We start from the raw sequence: 20,591 nt of genomic DNA on the forward strand, positions 1-20,591 counted from the left end.
ATTTTGTTCCATGGCCCCAGGACATATCCTAAAGTACCTGTTTCTCTCTAGTGTTGAGCATCCAGCAGCCACAGAAGATATACAGCATTAATGTTTTTTTAACAATAATAATTTTGATTTCTGCAAGTGTTTTAAATAGCTGGAATTGTGTGGAAAGCAATAGGAACAAACATGTCTCCTTACAATCGTTCTTCTATAAATAACAGCTTTTACTGTATTGAGAAAATTAGTTACTTGTCTTATTCAATATCTCATCATACCCATTGTATAACAGCCAAACACCCTGGCTGCGCAAGGACAAATGGTCATTTTGTTTAAAGGTGTAGTTGGGCCCAATTTGTTCAGGTCGTCTTAATTGTTAGGTTCCCTGCATACGGTAACAGAGCTGCTTTTTACCAAGCGAGAGCTTATAGCAGGTTCACAGCAAGACGAAAGAAGCTTCCATAAGTCCCAGAAATAAAAGAATTCTTGTGAAGTGTCATATACAGGTTTTTGAAGCATAATGAATTGTAACAAAAAGGCTTTTTGTCTTGTGAAGGAAATGTTAGTGTATCAAATCAAGGATATTTTGTATAATGCAGAAACCTTGCCTTGTTCAAGTTGCAACATTTGAAGTGGGTTGGCTTGAAAGGAGGAAAAGCTGAAACAGAACAAGTGGCAACATGCTGGATCATACTGCTGGAAAGCAAAACCACTGCATTGTATCATCAACCCAGGGGAAAAACTACTCTATTATAAAACTCATTTTGACACCTAGGATCCATTTTTTTTCAGTTTTGAAAAATCTCATACTTACACAAAGCAAGGAGACAAGGGAAGAAAATTATCCAGAGGGTTGCACAGAGATCTCCATGAGGCTGTGTAGGATCTGAACCCACCACTGAAAACAAGTAAGGGTTAATAATCAGCACTGAAGTTATGTGGAGTTGGTAAGATGGCACTGGAGAAAAGACTAGTGGCTTTCTCCTCTTTGCCTTTGTTTTGTAGCTCAAAGAAACTGATAGCTGAGACATTTGCTAAATAGTTGCTAGTAATAGCCATATCAATCTCATTTTAGAATTACTGCAGATCTATGTCAGAGCCTGGTGATTCTTTTATTACGGAGACAAGAAGCCCATGCACTGTTCCATACTCATCTAATCTCTCAGCATACTGGGAAAATGCATACAGGTACGTTTTGTGCTCAGAATAATTTTTAAAGAGGTTTTGAAATAACTAGGCTATGATCTTTCACCACTGGTACTGGAGACTGTGCTGTCCTAGCTTCTTACTTATTCTTTTCTTTGTGTACAACAACATTTAGCAAGGAAATTGAAAGAACACCACTGAGTTTTCCTTCTTGTTCCAGCATGAGTGTGAGGAACCTAATGCCGCTATACGGTAACACTTAGGATGCTGATATTGAAACACTGAGAGACAAAAGTAACTGAATGCAAGGTGTCAAAAATCATACCTGCAAGGCCTTTTGTCACTAGAAAACAGGTCAATTCATGCTATTTTTGAGGATGCTTGTGACCTTCCTGGAATGATCTTATTGTCTTGGCAATATTCAAATTAAAATTCTGTTTTAAAAATAACACCTGGGTACATTTGCTGCTAGAATGCCTAGATGGAGGACAAAAATCTCACTGAACACTTAATTGAATGAATCATGCCTCATCCGCATTTGTGTTCCTAGGGATCGATTTTTCTGGCTCAGCAGCTCTGCCGGCTGCATACAAACTCAGGGTACCAGAAGCAGTTTTCAATAAGCACGTCCATTCAGTTAAGCTGCCTAAACTTCTTGTACCTTTTCCACATTCCTAATATAGATTGGCAGTGCTTGTGAATGGTATCAGGTTGTCAGCACTAGAGAAAAGAACCGTTCCTTTTGTTCCCAGAACTAGTACAGTGTGAGCTTTCTCATCTGGCAGCACGGTATGAAGAGGAGGGAAAAGTTCCCTTTATTTAAAGCAAGAGCCATAAAGGATGACTGATTTTACAACTCAGCACAAGACTCAACAGAGGAGTTGCTGCTGAATCCTATGGATACCAGTTTAGACTGGAAATCTCTCTTTTTTTTTTTTTTTTTGTCAGAAGGACAGTGCACTGTAACAAAAACCCTTCAGCCACAGAGTACCATAGATCAATACACAGTGTCCATGTTGCTTGGTTATATGTAGATAATCCTTGACCCTGTACTCCATAGAGGAGGTAGTAACACCATGTGTATCTTCATGCAGTCATGTGCCTCTTTATAAACTGGGCAACCTAATGTATATATTTATTAAAAATATGGAAAGTAATGTATCCCACAGTACAACTGGAGTACCTTATTGAACCATTAAAGAGTAATTAATTTAAACTCATATCTTCACATAAATAATGTAATCAAGATCAGAGTGGCTGAACAGGTATGTTCTGAAGTTGTTGCTATTGCAGCAATCAAATTCCACAAACCTGTTATCAAGGTTTCTTTGTCTTGCCTAGAAACATTTCAGCCCTGCATATTATCACATTGCAAAACCTTGATACTTTGCCATTCAACAAAATGTCTTATTCTCTCAGTGAAAAAAATGAATAAACAAACAAACCCCTCCAACTGAAACAACAAACAAACCTATTTCTGCTTCCGATATGCCAGCTAGAAAAAGCTCTGTCCTAAAAGTGCCCCAAACAGCTGGGTGATCATAGCACCCAGGAAGACCCACACCTGTGAAGTGGGTGTTTGTTTGCAGATGTGGTGATTTCAGCACACTGGACATGCTCTTCCATTGGAGATCTTGAAAGCTTCTGGTTATAGTTCTGAATACAGTTTGGCTTGTACAAAAATCACATTGAACACCAGTTTGACGAGGGAGTGGTTTTTGCAACTGCTGCTGAGATAATTAATCTAATTCTGGTCTAAAGCATTGCTTGTCCCAGTAAGGAAATGGGTTTCCTGCAACTCCTCACATGAAACAATTTCTTTGTCTAGCTTCTCCTTGGCTGCCAAGCAATCCCCTGTGCCCCCCATCTTCTTTCCTATAGCTGTCTCTGGGGTGTCTCCCCCAGTACTAGCCTTTTAACATGATGCTTCACCTTCAGCACCATCTTCTCCAGCAAGACTCCAGCAGAGAAGGGAAGGTGAGTAGTAGATTTGGTTAAATTATCTTCCCTCCAAAACCCTTATGCTTCATGCCTCTGCCAGGTCTTCTTCCTGCTACCCACCTTCACCTCTCCTCTTCACCCGGTCAGACGGGGAATCCACAATCCTGCTGCTCAAGGTACACAACACTTTGGAAATAACCAGTGTACTACAGACCTGTACATATTTTTAAAAATGTGGACCTATGCAGTTTTTACAAGCCAGTTATAAATAGTTTCATTGTTTCCTGATTCGGTTGTGTATTTTTCACACAGGCTCACTCAGCAAAGGAATGTTTCTATTTAAATCTCTTGCCAAGGTGAAGTGAAAACCTGGCTTGCAACATCACTTCTATTCACATTAGAAAATGCTTTTTGCTGTTATTTGTGGGCTTTGGATCAGAAATGCTTTGTGTTATATGTGTTCTCCACTGACTGCTGTGTAATTAGGCCCTGATATTTTGGTGGAAGAACGCTCCCCAGGCTGCTGCCGGAGCAGCGTGCTCCCTGGTGCACCTGCACAAAGCTGCTTGATAAGACAGCTCTAATCTGCACCTGCAGGAATGTGGTGTAGATCAGCAGCAAGTCACCAGTACACCAGCTCCACTGTATCCCCAGTTAATCAGTAACCGATATATAAATGGGGGGGTGGGGGAAGCCAACTTGTTTGTTTGTTTATTTGTTTGTTTTGTTTTTGTAACAAGTAGTGCATAGAGTTAGAGAGCCTTAGATCTGTGTTTTTTAAAAAATTTCAGTGGTTTTCAAAAACTAGGATTTTGTTCAGATACTGCAATGGTAGAAAAAGTTTGCGAATCAAAATCCAGGCAATCTTACAATTACTAGATTTTTTTTTCCTCTGTAACCTGCAATTCTTCTCGTAGGTAAGACCAAATTAATAGCTCCCCCTTTTTAAAATCTAGAAAGCAATTATAACCATTCTTTCAAAAGTCATGTATTTTTTCTAGCACTTTCTTTTGCATATGTGTTGTAATTTCTTGTCATATATTAACACTTAAGTTATCAACTAAGATCCAAGTAACATTTTGCTGAACTCTGCATATGCTTGTTTGTGGTCAGGCAGTCTTTATTTTGGTAAGCTATTCAAATTAAAAATACCAATAGGAGGAGAGAAGTACTTTTCTTACCCACATACAGGTCATTGCAGAATCATGTGGATCGCTAGTTTGGGCAACAGGATTCAGTGGCACTGAGTGACTGTCTGTCCTAACTGTTGCTCTGCACTCTGTTACCGTGGATCTCCACCAAACGTCACAGGTGACAGACCAGCACCTAGATGTGTAACTGGTATCCATGGCTCCCTTCATTTAGACAACTGACTGATCAAGACAGATTTTCCTGGGAAGACTAGATTAATTTCTTGAGGTTATTTTTCTCAGATATCCAATATACCTCTAGCTGAACAGTTAGCAAGAAATCGCAACAGAGTAAGAGCCAGAATGGGCCCAGCTGGCTCTGTTAGCAGGTTGTGTGCCATGTCATGCTCCTTTCTTTTCAGCCCTGCAGCACTAAAGAATATACAGAACAGATTGAAACGTTTTCTTGTCACAACAAAAACCTATACATAGGAGTCTTTCCAAAATCACAGCCTATAAATGGCTTTTCCCCCCTTCCAATATCTTAAAAACAGATAAGCTTTAACTGAATAGTTTTCATATTACCTGCTCCTGCTCTCCAAAGAGACAAACAGCAGAGCACTGGGGCACTGTCACTGTGAACAGGCCATATCTCTCAGTGACTTGAAGAGCTTTACTTACTAAAGATGTTTTCCTGACTCAAGTCCAGACCTGTGATAATGCAGTCCCTTTTACAGCCACTCTTACTCTGATATCTGAGTGGTTTTGGAGTCTTGAATGTGTTTATCTCCACTGTGATAGAGCAAGGCTGCACACAATTTGCACAGTTAAACAGAAAAGCTGTGGCAGCGGGGATCAGACTGAAATCTCGGAAATTACAGACTACCAAAACATTCCTCACCTTGTTAATGTTTTACTAATGGGATGAATGCATTTTTGCCTTTTTGTATGTTTGGTTTTGTTTTGCTTACATTCCCAGGTGTCTTGGTCTATCACACTTTTTCTGACAATGTGTAGACTTAAAATCACATCCCGAGTTAAATCTCTGTCCATTTTAGTATGATTTGATGCATTTTGCAATTATTTAATTGTTGCCCTTTCACATGAGGTGAAGGAAGACAACAGAACATGTTGTTTTCAAAATGTTTTTCCCCAGATTTCACAAGAGCCAGCCTCTGACCCAGGCTGCGTCTCCACCTTGGCAGGATGCACTCTTGTGTGGGGGAACCTATAAAGGAGCCCCACTGTGACATGATCTTGAGATCACCACCACTGTCATCTCAGAACATCCAGCTCTGGGTAAATTATAGCTTCACAAACCTTCCGCCTGGCTTATACATCACTGCTGCAACAATGAGTTCACAGTGATATTGGCAGCAGAGGAGATGGCCATAAATGTGACAGTGTATTTGCGCTGCATGCCCTTAATTGTGGCACCAGTTCCCACCAGGGATGCCGTCAAGAGTTCTGGGGTTATTTTAAAAAGGTTAATGAGGGAAGGGAGACTCCAGCATTGCAACTGCACTTCAGAGTAACCCCTATCAGATTACTCATAGTTCTCCTCTTACTGGGCATGTGGGGGTGTAGTTGAAGTGTTTCTCCAAGGCGAGCTATGTCCTGCTGCATTATTCATGGATATAGACCAGCTTACTTTAGCTTGAAAGGCATGTAGGAGGAAAACTCAGTTCAATTTGTTCACAGCATGACAGTACCATCATTTCTAAGACAGCCAGTGTGGCTGCTGATTTAGTGGGGGAACTGTGCTGTGCACAGGGCTGCGCTCCTGCCAAGTCACTCGCACAAGTGTCAGCAGGGCAATGCTTCTGTGCTCTTCATTTCTGAGAGAGGTGAAATTAAAAACCAAACCAAACCAAACAAGCCTTTAAGTGTGAGCCTGTCTTTAAGGACATAGTGGAACAGGGAAGAGTTAGGTACCAACCACTTTAACTTCTGACATGTGAGCAGTTTGAGTCTGCTGTCTTTTAGAAGTATTTATAGTGCACGTCCCTGTAAAATTCAGCTTCCTTCAGTCTTGTTGTCTTTTTGGGAAACTCAAAGGTGTGAAATTGAAGGGTAGATCCATCTCAGAGCTCTGGCTGATTCATGTCCAGCCCTGAGATGGGATCCATTTACAGACCACTACTGCAGCTTGCTTTATTTGAGTCCTCTCTGGAAGGTGGTCCCAGGCGAAGGAGCATAAAAGACCAGCTAGAGACAAAGACAGTCTAAAATGCAAAAGCTCTGGAAAGACATTTCTACCGATTTCCTCTCCTGAGCCTGCGGGAGCTTGGCTGGAAGAGCCCATTGAGGAAGGGAGGATACATGCAGCAAGTATGGTCTCTGTCAGGATGACTATTAACAATCTTTGCTTTGTTAGGCATTAAAAAAAAGTCTGTCTTTTAATCTACTTGCTATGCTTTACTTGCCTTGTTTACTTCCTTGCACTTCATTTTCTCAGTCTGGGCAGAGGAATAAATTTCTCCTTTTTCATTCATATTATTAGTGATAGCATCTCCAGACATCCGTCTTTAAAATGTGATTTAGTCATTTAAAAATAAGTGTTTTTAAAATGAAATTGAAATTATTCATACCTATTTTTGTCTTGATTAGGGTTCAAATATTAGATAAAGTTGGACTAAATAATACCCTTTAGACAATGAAGCCCCTGCAAATATCCCTTTATATTATATACTGTTACCCAAAGACTCGGTGATGTGGCAATCAGTAGATACATATTCTATATCCACTTTCCCTATAGTTAAATAAACTTTTAAAGCAAATGTTCCATTAGCTCCTGACCATCAATCTGAATGTAATAATGGGGCTGTTTAGAGCCAGATAGGCTTCCCCACCCCCCTCATTCTATTAAAATATTTACATTGTAATAACTCAGTAGGGGTTTTTTTTGTTTTTCTTTTTTTGTCTTTTTTTACTAAATGGAAGGTCTGTAAGTGGGTGAAAGTATTTAAAAGGAGGGCGAAACTGAAGAGACATGACATGTTATTGAATTAAGGGCCTTAGAAGGTGAGGGCTGTGCAGTCATAAATTCCAGGAATGCGGATGTGACTCTCTGAATGTGTATATGAAGTTGACAGAGTTTGACAGCTACCATCTGTGAACAATAATGTATAGAGAAGCAGGGCTACATGATGCAGGCTGGAATGTACCTATCAGGCTCTGAGGACTATAACAATTTACTACTCATTATCAGGGACTGTGGTCATGATTAGCTGCAGGGGCTGGAATGAAACTTGGAAATTATAAGAACAAAGCCCCCCTTGTTAAAGCAAAGTAATTAGTTTAATACATACGAGGAGAAAATGGGCAGGAGACTTCCTTTTTTTTTTCTTTTTTTTTTTTCTCTTTTCCCCCTTTTATGAAGTGTTTACCATCCAGGCCCTGCTCAGGAACACTAAAAACTGCACAGTGAAAATGGATGGACTGTTACTTCTTTCTGCATCACTTGAAATATGAGAAAATGGCTATTTTGTATTCATGCCCTTACTATTCTGGGGCTTTCCTGGACTCCACAGTCTTTGCAGCAGAGAATGACAGAGACATAATTATGTGATAACTGTGCTTATGCTGCCTTGGTTAATCAAAGCTTATTTCTTGTAGTCTGTACTCTTCTATGTTGTGTCAGAGTGTAGAATTTTGGCAAAAATATAGATTTGAGCCACAGCATCTTGTAAGCAAAATTTCTATTTCAAAAAGGGTGCCTTTGCTCTTTCCTCAGTCCTGCATATTCTAAACAAATCTGTGTTTTCCCACAGGTTAATATTTTCTTCTTGGTAAACACCATCATGTACAGTGCAGCTGGAGCCACAGAGAAATACTGTGAATTCTCATTGAAGGTTGCTCAAATACACTATCTGATGGGAGAGAGAACAAGCTTATTGCTGAGCATAAATTGGCATGGGTCAGTCATACTTAAAATTGTGTTTGTACAAGCTGAGAATCTGTCTGAGAACATCAGGGAAATTATCAGATAAGAAACAGAAAGCATACTGTCTACATAATGCATATCTCAATGCCCACAATAATATGTATTCTCATTCTTTTCCTCCACGCATTTGCTTTTCTTACAAAAATGACATCAATCCCAGTCTCCACACATTAGTCAATAGTGAACTGCGACAGCAGTTTTAGTTCCAACAACAAGGTGCCCAGATTCCTAGGAAGGGCATTCGACTTTGAAAAACATCCAGCAAAACCAACACACAGAAAGAGAGAAGCAGCAGGAAGTCTATTAAGCAAGAAAGATACCTTCCATCCTCTTTTAATTGAAAGAGAAAGGTTAAGGTTGGTTTAAAAAGAATGTGTGAGCAGACAAGAAAAGTATAGTAAGCAGTTCCTGTGATAGATGGTGTAAATTTAGTCATTCCTGCCTGTGGTGGGGGTGGTGGGATTGGACTATGTGACCAAGTTGAGTCCTTTTTACTGCCGTTGTCAAAGCAAAAGATGAGGACATTTCTCAAGTGGAAAGACAGAACGATTTTTCATTATCTGCTTTAGAAAAACATACACCAGCAAGGTTATTAATGGAATGCCATTAATATACATGTGTTGCACCCATGTAAAGTGACTTACACGGACACGACGTAAAGGTGTGCCTGTCACAGCTATGGATGTGCTCCTTATCTGTTGAATAAACTAACTTACCCTGAGTTTGGGGTTGGCACATTTCTAGTATCCGGGTTAGCTTTGTATGTTTTTTCTGCATTGAGATGACTGCAGGCTAAACACGCCATTGCGATGGCAGACAGCTGGAACAGGTGGGACAAAGTAAGGTGCTCTTCTCTTGTGTTCCTCATCTTGATTGGCAATTTGACTTACACCAGTCAATGCACACATAGCCTTCCTATATCAGGATCTTTTCCTGAGTACCGTGTTTTCAACTAAGTAAAGTAGAAAGAGATCAGTTTCTTTAACATTTTCCTCCACATTTTTTTACTTTTCTTTGGACAAGCTGTATCTCAGAAATGGAAGAAAGGTGTCTAGGTTAGATTTTTTATGGAAACAGTTTATTTTTCAGTGGCAAAAAAACATTTTTTCCATCTAGCTCTAATTAGCAATATATAAAAGTGCATTTCCTGAAGGAAATTGATATGCAGATGACTCAGGTATTGGTGTGGAAAGAGGCAAGCAGTGTAATAATTCAGTGTTGTAGTGAGTTGATAGTTGATAGTGATAAATGTGAGCTGGATCTTGTATATTTGCCAGGTGAGTGGTAGCCACTGGACACAGCAAACTGCTGCTTCTGGTACTACCGGCGTGCCATTTTGTGCCTTGTTTTCTTGTCCAGAGCCTGTTCAGGGGCCTGTTAACACAAATTAGTGGCATTCACCTCATTCCTCCCCTTGCACTAGGCTCCCCTATTGCTTTGCCCTATTTGTACAGCACCTGCCACAGTGCAAATAACAGTCTTAATGATGATTGTTTAAAAGTAAGTAATTTAAACAATAAGCAGGAGACATTAACCAGACCTTCTCATCACCACCTACTAGGATGGATTTGAGACAGTCTAAAGACAGTTTCATTGAGCATTTCTCCTCTTGTTGTATCGGATCGTTCCCCAAATAATTTGGTATTCAGACATCACCCATAGAGACATAAGCTGCCAAATATCCAATAATAAGTACTAGTCAGGAACTTAGATGTGTCTTTGTGTTCTGAAAACTTTCCTCCCTGCCGATCTTTCTTAACAGGTCCTGTTCTCTTGGTATCACAGTTAAAATGGACATGATATGCAAAAGGAACCTCCTGCTGATTGCCTGTGATACTGTTTGATGTTGCATGCAATCAGTTTTGTTCCCAGTCTGTTCAGATCTGTTGGGTGAGGGTGAGCTCCATTAATTAGGCACTGTTATAATTTGCATCTACTGCCTGTAAGAAAGACAACATGCCTACAAACACAAGATGGACTGACACAGACTAGAGCACAAACCATCAGCTCAAATACAAACTGCCCTGGGGCTCTACACAGATGTCATAGACACATGCTGGTGTGGAAAGCTCTTGCTATTTGCTATGTTTTTTATGCTATCATTATCTGTAATAGCAAGATAAAAGCTTGTTGAGGTTTACCATGCTTTTTGTGTCCTTTCTTTTGTTGTGTAGACATTTCCAAAGGTATTAACACTTTTAAGACAACCATTTTCTAAGCCTGCCTGTCTAATGCAGATAACCTACTGCATTCCTTCAAAGCAGTAAAGAAAACGGTAGCAGTTTTGAAATCGTCTGTAATTTTCCCCCTAGAATTTTGTAACTATGCTATTTTACCTCTCTCTTTTGTATGTGGGCAGTTACTATGGCTTTAGGATCATATGTGTCTAAAAAGCCTTTCTTTATATGCTTTAAATCTTCAGTATTACATTGAAGTTAGTAGAGCAGCTACCAAACATTTTAATACCAAGTTACAAGTATTTATTGTCTTTAACAGCATCTGTTGCTCTTCCCATCCCAACAAGCCATTACAGTAGTGGGACTGGGCAGTCTCACCTCGTTCTCTACTTTTACTTGCTCATTTTAAAATCTGCTGTCAGCTGAGAATTTGTCTTACTAGTTTGCCCAGCTCCTAGTTCCCCTTTACATCCAAGAAAAGTGATTAACCATCTTATAAACACAGTAAGAATTACTACAAATAATGAGCTTAACCTAAAAAGACGGTAATCTCAAAGGGGTTTGTGGCTGCTTCGTGGCCCACAAGTTCAACCTCAACAGGTTCCAGAGTTAGCACATTAATTTGTGTAATGTGGTTTTGAGACATTGTTGGGTTGTTTGGCTTGTTAACCTGCTTTATTGCTTTTGATTAAGTAGTAAGTTTCTGGAGATATTTTCAAAATGTACAACATCGGTCCAACTCAGCTGGGTGATAAAATTTTCATTTATTTTCACTATTCCATGATTTTCTTTGACTCTGTATTTTCATGACACTAAGCTGTAGATTTTAGAGGACAAAAGTTTGTTCTGAAAGATCAGCTGCCTTATTGTTGCCCACCCTTGCAAAAAGTTTGCATTTAGTTTTACTGAAGAGTACTATTTCTTTCCACTGAACACAGCTTGTAAAAACATTCTTATGACTGTTCAATATCTGATACAAACCTTAAGCTTTGTGCAGGATTCTAATATGCTGAGTATGTATTGACGTTTGGAAATAAGTACAAACACCTTTTATTCTGTGTAACTTTCATATTGTTTAGCTGAATTATTTTTAAGATGGCCTTTCTCAGGTTTCAGGTACAAGGCAGTTGTACCTGAAACCTGAGTTGTACAGTACAAGTGTTGTGGTTCCTGTGGGCTTAACGTCTAGATGCGTCCCTGGCTACCCAGAAAATTAGTTCAAGAGTAAAACCTGATGCTGTCCTTTAAATGAGAAATCTGATAATGAAGAATGATGGACTAAGAAGATGGGCTAGATGAGCATTAGACATCTCTAGCAGGCAGGCCAGCATTAGCAGCAAGCCTGGGGTGCAGGACACATGCAGGTACATTGCCCTGTCCCCATATCATGGCTACTGGCTCCCTGCTTATCAATTAAGAAATAATTGACCTTGACCTGCATTCCCCCTCCAAGCATTTCAGAGACCTGGATCACTGTCAGTCCCTATCCCCTGCTGTTTCCAAAAGCAGAGCCAGCAGGGGGAAGAAAATGAACACCACAAAATGCATGAACTTGACCATGACCTTAAAAAATCCACCAACCCTCCACAAACTGGTTATTGTCAGGCTGCCCCGCTGCTGAGCTGGCAATTTTTGAGCCCCAGTTGAGAACACTGCAGCGCTTACCTGTGACTGCAATAGTCAGAGAACAGGGCAGGTCTATGAAACTGTCTGGTTTTCAGGCTGCCTTGTTTCACTTAGCACAAGAGGGCTCCAGGGGAGGTCCGAACAGTTGCACAGTGCATATGACTCGTAATAATAATAATGAAGGTTGACCTGGGCTTGTTTCCAATCTGTGCTCTAATGAGAGATAGCAGGTTACATTCACCAACAGGATAACAGCCCCTAACTTTCCAGCTGGAATTGTTAATGAATCATTGGTTTGCCTCTGCTTAGATGGGATATGACATTCCAGCAACAGTCGTTGGCTTGGTTTACTCAAAAAATGGTTTATTTTTCAAGAGGGAGGTCTGTTCTTGTTAATTATTCTCACAGCTGGGATGGAAGTATACAGCACTTAAGCTCCTCTTAAAATTTAGCGTTGGCAAATGCCAATAATGGTGAAGCAGCTTTGGATTTAACACTTCTGTATTTCATAAAATAACAGGTACAGTTGTTTCTTTTCCTCCCTGCCCCGAATATTTAGTGCTGTAAAGGACTGGAAAAAAATATGTAAGCTCTTCTGAAAGGAGACTGGATCCAAAGCCTCCTTCCTTCAACTGAATGCCCACATTAGTAGACGACATAGAGAGGTGCTCTCTTGCTTGCCCTCTCTCACTCTCTGACACTTGTTTCTTTTCTGTCCTGTCTCTCTGCTTTGAGAACAGAGGCAGGGAATGCCCTATCTCCATAGAAGAAGCAGTTCAGTGGCTGGAGGAGACTCCTTGAAGTGGCAAGGTATGGCTTTGAATTGACTCATGCAGAGGAGAGCACTGATTGTAGGTCTGCTGCTTTCTAGATGAGAACTTCAACCTCCAGGCAGTTATGGGTGATCATAGGCAGACTCCATCGTTCTGTCCTCTAAAGTGAAAAACATTAGCTGAACAGCTTCACCCAAAGAAGTAACCTATGTCTCTGAGCATCACTATACCTGAGTGTCTTAGTAAAGCTTGGCCTAAGGAACTTCACAGCACTTGTGTATTTGCAACCAAGATCATCACGAAACCCTACATCCTTTTGGATGGAAATAAAAACATCATCCTTCCTACTGACTCTGGCTGATAGCAAAGTCCCTGTGAAGCTCTGTGGGCCAGAAAAAGTCCTGTGGAGCTCCTCCCGAAGCTGCTTTGGCCATGTCCCAGAAGAGGAGCACCACTGACAACAGGGCAGGCAGAGCCTCCAGGCTTTTTACCTCATTCTCGTTGATGGTTGGCTCTGCCATCTTGCCAAGCTGATAGAACTTAAACCCTGCTAGGGAGTCATGAGACTTCAGTACCACAAAGCTCCCATAACTTTCATCCTTTGCCATTGCAATCTGGCTTTGCTTGCATTCCAAAAGCACCTGCACATTTTTTTGCAAGCCACTATTTTATTTACAATGCCTCGCACCTTGATAATTTTTTCATCCACCCACCTCAGAGCCCTTGATGATGATGGGAAACATTATTGCCTCATTCCAGAGATGGGGAAAATGAGGAACCAGTCAATTTAGATTGCTTTAGATGTAATTCAGAACTGGAAGTAATACAGCATTACAGCAAACAGCTAGGTGAATATTTCAGTATTTATGGTCTATTGGAAAGGCCTAACTACATGTTTTATAGCTAGGTGAAGAGCAGAGCGTGTTTTAGAAATGCACACTCTGTGGCCACAATTCATATACCCCCCAAAAAACCTATCAGTGGACTTGGAGAATGGGAAGGGAGAAGAGAGGGAAAGGGAAATGGGAAACAAGCTGCTTGAATCATGTATAAAGTGCTTGCTTGATTTTCCTGCAATTAAGAAATCAGCAACATGTATTTTTTTATTATTATTAATATTATTTTGTGTGCAGCATGCTTCTTCTTGGTAAAGCTGGCTGACTACTGGGGACTCCAAAAAGCAAGTATGTAGAAAGGCATTAGTGGGACGCCAAAGAAACTTCCAGAGTCACGGGGCTGCTCCAAGAGCTCATATGGTCCTTGTATCAGTGGTCTTGTTTGGGGTTACTTGCAGACCCCACTAATCTTACTCTGGCTCTCTCAAAAAAACAGTATGTATCACAAAAACATAACATTCTAGTACTTGATACAGCACATATTGCTTCCACTTGTCTCCTTGAAAGATATTGTGTATCTTTACCTGCAGCTTGTCTTCTCCATGGGCTGAAGTATATCTGAGCTGGGAGGACCTTGCCTTAGCTGTGACTACAGTGTGCGACAGTTGAGTCTGCTCTGTCTTCCCAAAGGGCTGCAAGGCAGGACAAGTCAGCCGAATTTGGCAGGCAAACAAAAGCCGTTTGGCAACTGTAAGAAAAACAACAGCTCCATGGTCTGGAAGCTGTTGCTGGGTCTCACAGTGAATCAGAGCGTGTCCTTTACTGCTTCACAGCAGCTCTGCTCCCGAGAGAACAGCCTTGCAGCAAGGCCAAAAACAAGCCTCGTACTGTATGGATTTTCATCTTGTAATAACAGCTTCATTTTCTAGACATGAAGTATATGTCCTCCAGTAATATGTGACGAAATGTAAATTGCATGTGTTCTGTATCCAGCCATGTTGCCCGTGCTGGCAGCCTCTCCCTGGGAGTGTCAACAGCCCCGCACACCCACAATGCTTATGTTTTCTCATACATCCCCCAACCAAGGCAAGCCTGAAGTCACAAATTTCACCTACAAGCCACCGGCAGTTCCTTGCGTGATGACAGACCTTTATGGCAATTAGCCAGAGGAAAATATGTGAAAAGATGTTGAGAGGAAGAAAAAGCCTTGTGAGAGTGAACAGACTGGCTTGTCCTGAGAGCCAGGGCTTCCTGACCTCAGACCCAGGACACCTCATCCCTCGCACAGCACCACCACTGTGCGCCGGTGCCCCTGCGACCAGTGAGACCATGAGCTGGTGTGCACCCAAACGTGGAACTGGCTCTGCTCTCCTCTTGGCAGCTCCGGAGCAGCAGCCAGTGGCTGTCTCGGGTGTCCTGTCAGCACAGGCTGGGGATGGGGGAGGCTCTGGCTCCCTACCCAGCGAGTGTTGAGATGCAAGGGTGGCCTGGCATGGAAGCCTGCAGGAATGCCGCCAACGTGGGAGCTGTGCTTTTGGCTCAAGGCATCAAAAGACAGCTTGAGGCATGGGGTCGAGGTGGGCAGAGAAGCGCGAGGGCTGGACTCGGTGTGTGAGTTTCTCTGGGGTAGCAAGGCGGTGGGGGGGAAGGCATGGGAGTTTGGTTGGGCTTGGCTTGGTGTTAGGGTGGGTGACATAAAGATGGAGTGAGGCAACTGGGACATGCTTTGTCCTGAAGGTGTGACCAGAGGCAGGCCTGTGGTGACTGCTGTTCAAGGTGTTGGCTGCTACTTTACATCTTGGTACCTACTGCTGTGAGTGGTGACACTCAAGTCACCTTCGGGCACCTCGGATCTAGGAGGACACTCACCTCCTGGAGTCCCTGAGGCAAGACCACCAAGCTCCAGAAACCCCAGTGATTTCAGTGAGTATCAGATCTGGCTGTGCACTGAGGTTGAACTGAGCAAAGAGAAAGGTTTCTCACCTCTCCTGCTCTCCCTGTTCCACCTCCAGCTGCCCATATGCCTCTCTGCTCACAGCAACAGCTACTCTGTTTTCTGAGGCAGATGAATCACATCTGCATTTCCTTCTGCTGCTTTGACCGCAGGAGTCAGTGGTCACCAGCGTAGCGGGAGGTGGGGCTGGCAGCGGGGCTCGTCTCCCAGCACCCCTGCTGACTGACAGAGCTCTGAGGGTGCAACAGTTGAAGCAACTTCCTGCAGAACACAGCAGCATGGCATCATTTAAGAAACCTACATGTTATGAACTGCAAAATATTACAGGATGAACATGTTCTTCCCAAACCCCTCAGTTTCCAGAGTACTACCACAAGGCTCTGTGTCCAGCCTGCCCACACTGTCTGTCTCTTTCCCCATCCCAAGTGCCAGCTGTGATTCACTTCCTTTGCAGAATTTGTCCTCCATTCTTTACTTCTTGCATGCTTCTTTTCTCATATTTGAAGAATTTTTCCCTGAAAACACAACTGGGCACTTTTTCAAACCCTAGTGGAACTACAAGCCTGAAGCACAGACCAAGACTCACATAATTTGCCTTTATATTTTATTTAAAACAATAAGAAATTATAAATAAAATATCCCTGCTTAGTAATACTTTGCCAGCTAAAGGACAGTCTGTCCTAATGTTAGGAAAAACTGTAAGCTAAATTGGCATAGATGAGCTGCTGTACAGCTTCCAGAGAATTTTGGGAAAAGAAAAATTTATTTCTGTAAACACAATCTCTTATAATAACTCTGAACAAAGGTTTCCACTTCTGCAAATGATTTACTAGTCAAAGAAAGTGGGACATTCATTAATAAATGTAAATACTGGTTTAGAAAATACAGTATGAGTACAGTTAGAGAAAATTATGCTCTATTGTAGTCTCAGCCAATTGTTTTTTGGTTTTGGCTTGTTTGTTTGTTTGTTTGTTTGTTTGTTTTTCTCAGAGTATTTTTACTGAGCGCTGACTTTTTTTTTCCCCAGGAGTTTCTATCTCAGAGTTAATCATAACTTTAGGAACTGTCCCAAATCAGTAATAATGTAGTTGCACTCCTTGTTGAACAGAGAGGAGAATGAATTGCAACTTCAGTTCTTTCATAGCTGATTCATACACCAAAAGAGAATGAATCTTTTATATACAACTGCCTTCTGGTATTTTGAAAGAATACATATTTTGAAACAGCTGAGATTGCAGTTACTGCTTAGATACAAGTGAAAAACATTCTAGTTACGTGGTAATGTTTAATTCATGGCTGCATGTAATATTAATGCAAAATACTTCTCCTTCTCAATTAGAAATCCTGTTATCAGTTTGTGATGTTTCAGCTATTTCAGGTGCCAAGATGTGAGAGAATGTGTGATTCTAAGCAGTGAGTCAGCTGCTGTCTACATCTACAGCTAAGTAGTATGGCCAGAATAACACCTCATTTGACTGGTTTTCCTAATTATTTTTGTGCAAAGCCAATTCCCTTTCATGCCTATGGCAATTCAGGAGAGATTCTGACAATAATTACTGGGCAAAATCACTATTGTTTGTAGTTAGATCTGCAGATACAGTGATTCTTTGTCTAGAATGCAGTAAATACCTAATACATATTACATTTCAACATTGTCTAATTTTCCAGTAGTTGATTGTAGTTGGAACTGCTCTTAAGCTTGACTTGTTACACAATTTTTTCTATATGCTCTTAGCTAGCATATATTTTGCTTTATAGCTAGTTTAATGCTCATTCCTAGTACTCATTTCAGCAATTTGAAATCATATCTTGAGTTACAAGTCAGTCTTGCTCAGAATGCTTTTTCAAATGAAAAGAAAAAGATCTGTTTTACAAATGTAACTGTGAAAAAGCATACATTTTCCCAGACTTTCTAGATACCTTTTTTTTGCACAACTTCAGACTATGGGAATGCATTTTGTAATTAATAGTTCTATCCCTATACCATCAAAATTAATGTAAACTTTGCTACTAATATCAACAGAGGTGGAACCAAAGCTGTAGCAAAACACATACTGCATCAGTAATACTGTAGCATATAATGCAGCGTTTGTTTACACACTTTAATCAAAAAAAGGTAGTACTTTGCATTCAAATGCCATGTAATCTTAAATTTAAAGTGCAGCGCATTTCAAGTTGACTTTTAATAGAGGCTGTAGCTCCGGTCCTCCCTTTGCCAGTTAATATAGGAAGGCAGAGACGTCCTAAGGTCAGAGGGAGCTCCCTTGTCCATCTCCACAAACATGCTGCCCCAGTATGCAGCCAGGAGAGGGGCCTTTCTCCATGGAAGTACTTTAAGCACAGGTTTTCTTTCACACCTTCATCCATGTCTGACAAGCATTAGTAGCGATGAGCTTTGTTTTGGAACAGGTGAACAGAAACTTCCTCTCAGGATGTATTTTAAACCTGGTTTGAATTACAAATGATTTCTAGGCAGCTGGATAAAACTCACCCAGAGCTATGGTGCATCAGTGCATGAGGCATTCAGGCACCACCTGTCCCAGGGTCTTACCCCTACAGCTTCTAGCTAGAAGCTAGAAAATAAGTTGTTCTCTGTTAGTGTTTTCCTTTCTCATTTGGTGGAGATTCTATATGAATTACAGAATTCTGTAAAAATACATAACTAATGGATTCATATGCTGGGACTTTGTTTGTTTGTTTTTGAGAATTCAGTGAGACTGTGTCAAAGGTGACTTGTAGGTCAGCCACAGAAACCCATCTCCAGGATATTTCAGGCAAATTAGAGTACTTGTTTTCAAAGTTCCTGCATATTTTAGGGAAAAGGGAAAAGTGCTCTGGTGTAGCATAAGAAAGAAATGGAAATGTTTTCTCTCTAATTGGAATTGATGCTTTCCTTTTATTCCTATGAATAAGATGTCACTAAACTTTTAAATATGCAGTGGAATACACGGCGGCAGCAGTGTCCCCTTCGACTTTGCAAGCAGTGCAATGACCCTGGAGGCTGCTGGCTGAGGGGGCCCTGCCAGGGGTGAAGAGCAGAGGCTGGTGGGACAGGGCCCCATTTCCTTCCTGGCCTGGGGACCCATTCCAGCCATACCACGTCACAGCGCTGCAGGTAGCACAGGGCAAATAACTCTGGGCTCCGAGCAAGAAAGCAAATATAAAAATGACCATGAAAATTGCCCAACCAGTTAGAACTGGTTCCAGCCAGGAACACAAGTCCTACCTTGAAATACTTAAATCCCATTTGGACGGCATAGATTTACATTCCAGATGAAGAATTAATGGCTTTCACACAATATCCTCAGCAGAGATGCCCCAGCATACCAACCCCTGCGTTTTTAGTAGATGGAATTTGTAATTCCTCCAGGAGCTGCATTCTTTTAAGTGTTACTTCTATTTTGGGACTGACTACTTGCTTTATTTAGAAAAAAACCTGTGCTCTTGTCGAGCCATAGAGACTATATGAGTCATCTATACAATAATACTAAATCAGCCTTCTCTGTTATGGTACAGTTCATCATAATCACAAAGGGATTTATAGAAAACAAACATAGCTGACAGAGTCTGCTCTTAAGCTTCCTGTGTTTAATCCGCGTGCGTTTAGCCAGCTGAACAGTGTATCGTTGAAAAATGGATTGTTATTAAAATGTTGGGTGTTGCAGTAGCTCCGAAGTCTCATTTTTTTGGCTAATAAAATGAATGTCATTCCTGTGACAATTTTGGCTGCCTATGTATAGTCATCTGCCCACATAATAATTGTGTGAATGCTAATGAATACCCTGAAACTTTGATGAATAATTTTTTAAGGCTGCCTCATAGGCAGCAGTGCTTGCTTATTTAAATGCCTTAAATACATCCTTCACAAAGTATCACAAATGGGCTGTAGTCTTAGACAAAACAGACTATAGAAAACTTATGGTATAGAGACACAGTGAAGCAACACGTAACCAGCTTCTTGTACCCTTCATATCTATGCAACTTACTAGTAGTATTTCCCAAGTGGGAATAATTTCCTTCCCAACCTGCCCCATTACCTTTTTCTTTGTTCATCTAGTTTGGATTATTGCCAAAATGTTTTGGAATACCAGGTTTCTTATGGAAATCTCCATCATTTCAGGGTTTTTTAAAAAACTGTTAGTTACAAATTGTTCACAATATTTGCATTTTTAAAACACTACCGAAAGGCAGTGGGAGCGGAGTGCCTAATTCCTTTAGACATTTAAGGTCTGCAAGACCCACTCAGAAGGCAAACCCTCTGACAAGCTGCTCCCTGTTCTAAGGTGCTCTCCTTTCTTCTATGATCCCTCTTGTGCGAGCTGGCAGCAAGTAATTACTGTCTCGCAGGCACCGCTTGCTAGGCCAAGCAAGCCAGCCTTTCCTCCTCTCTTCTTGTAAAACAGGCATTTCTCCCTCCAACTGCCCCCACAGCTCCTTGCTACACCAGTTGCACCTGGAGCATGGGTGGGAAGACCTGTGCCTGCTATTCCCAGGGACCTCTCACCCATCCCACCACCCTTCCCTGCCAGGTACCTGGCCTGTAATTCCCTACTGTCACACTTGCTTTCCATGTATCCAGGTTGCCTCTTTCCTCCCCATTTCCAAGGAAGCCTTTGGCCCCAGGTCTGTGACATTCACAGACACAAGCTTAAACACCTGGTCTAGCGTGTACACGAGACACGGTTCTCTTAGACTTCCTATCACAATTATTCCACTGCCCTGAGGGATTCGATGGTCATTCAGGTAAAGAGAGAGGAGGGGTCCTTCCTGGTAGTTCAACCATTCATCTCAGAAACTCCAGGGCTACAGTCTCTTCTTCAATGCGATGTGTCTATGGGTCTTCACTACAGAATGAGGTAGCAACTGAAAGGAGTTTCAGTGGAAGGTACATGCCAGTCTAGTCAGCTTAGAGTTTGAACTTTTCTCGTGTATGTTTGCTATACACCACGACCAGCCTATGACTGAGTTAGTAACTCCTGTACTAAGGGAATATTTCCTCTGTAACACCATGGACTGGTTAACTGAAGATTTAAAAGGAGTGCTGAATAACATCCAGATCTTCAAATATATTTTGGTGTTC

General features: G+C 41.4%; 1 long non-coding RNA gene across 9 annotated transcripts in view; it reads left to right on the forward strand.

Annotated features, from left to right (window-relative positions):
* The window catches only part of LOC102088309 (uncharacterized), a 31,518-nt gene extending 12,035 nt beyond the window's left edge, over nt 1-19,483 (forward strand). For 3 of the 9 annotated variants that reach the window (XR_010472213.1, XR_010472215.1, XR_010472210.1), the window contains one exon: nt 1,058-19,481. This is a non-coding gene — a long non-coding RNA (uncharacterized LOC102088309). Of the gene's footprint in view, nt 1-1,057 lie in introns of all 9 variants that reach the window. The other 6 variants (XR_010472207.1, XR_010472216.1, XR_010472209.1 and 3 more) reach the window with 5 other exon arrangements.
* Nucleotides 19,484-20,591: the final 1,108 nt, after the last annotated feature.

Source organism: Columba livia, chromosome 4 (assembly GCF_036013475.1).
Source record: "Columba livia isolate bColLiv1 breed racing homer chromosome 4, bColLiv1.pat.W.v2, whole genome shotgun sequence".
In the NCBI taxonomy this organism is placed as follows: domain Eukaryota; kingdom Metazoa; phylum Chordata; class Aves; order Columbiformes; family Columbidae; genus Columba; species Columba livia.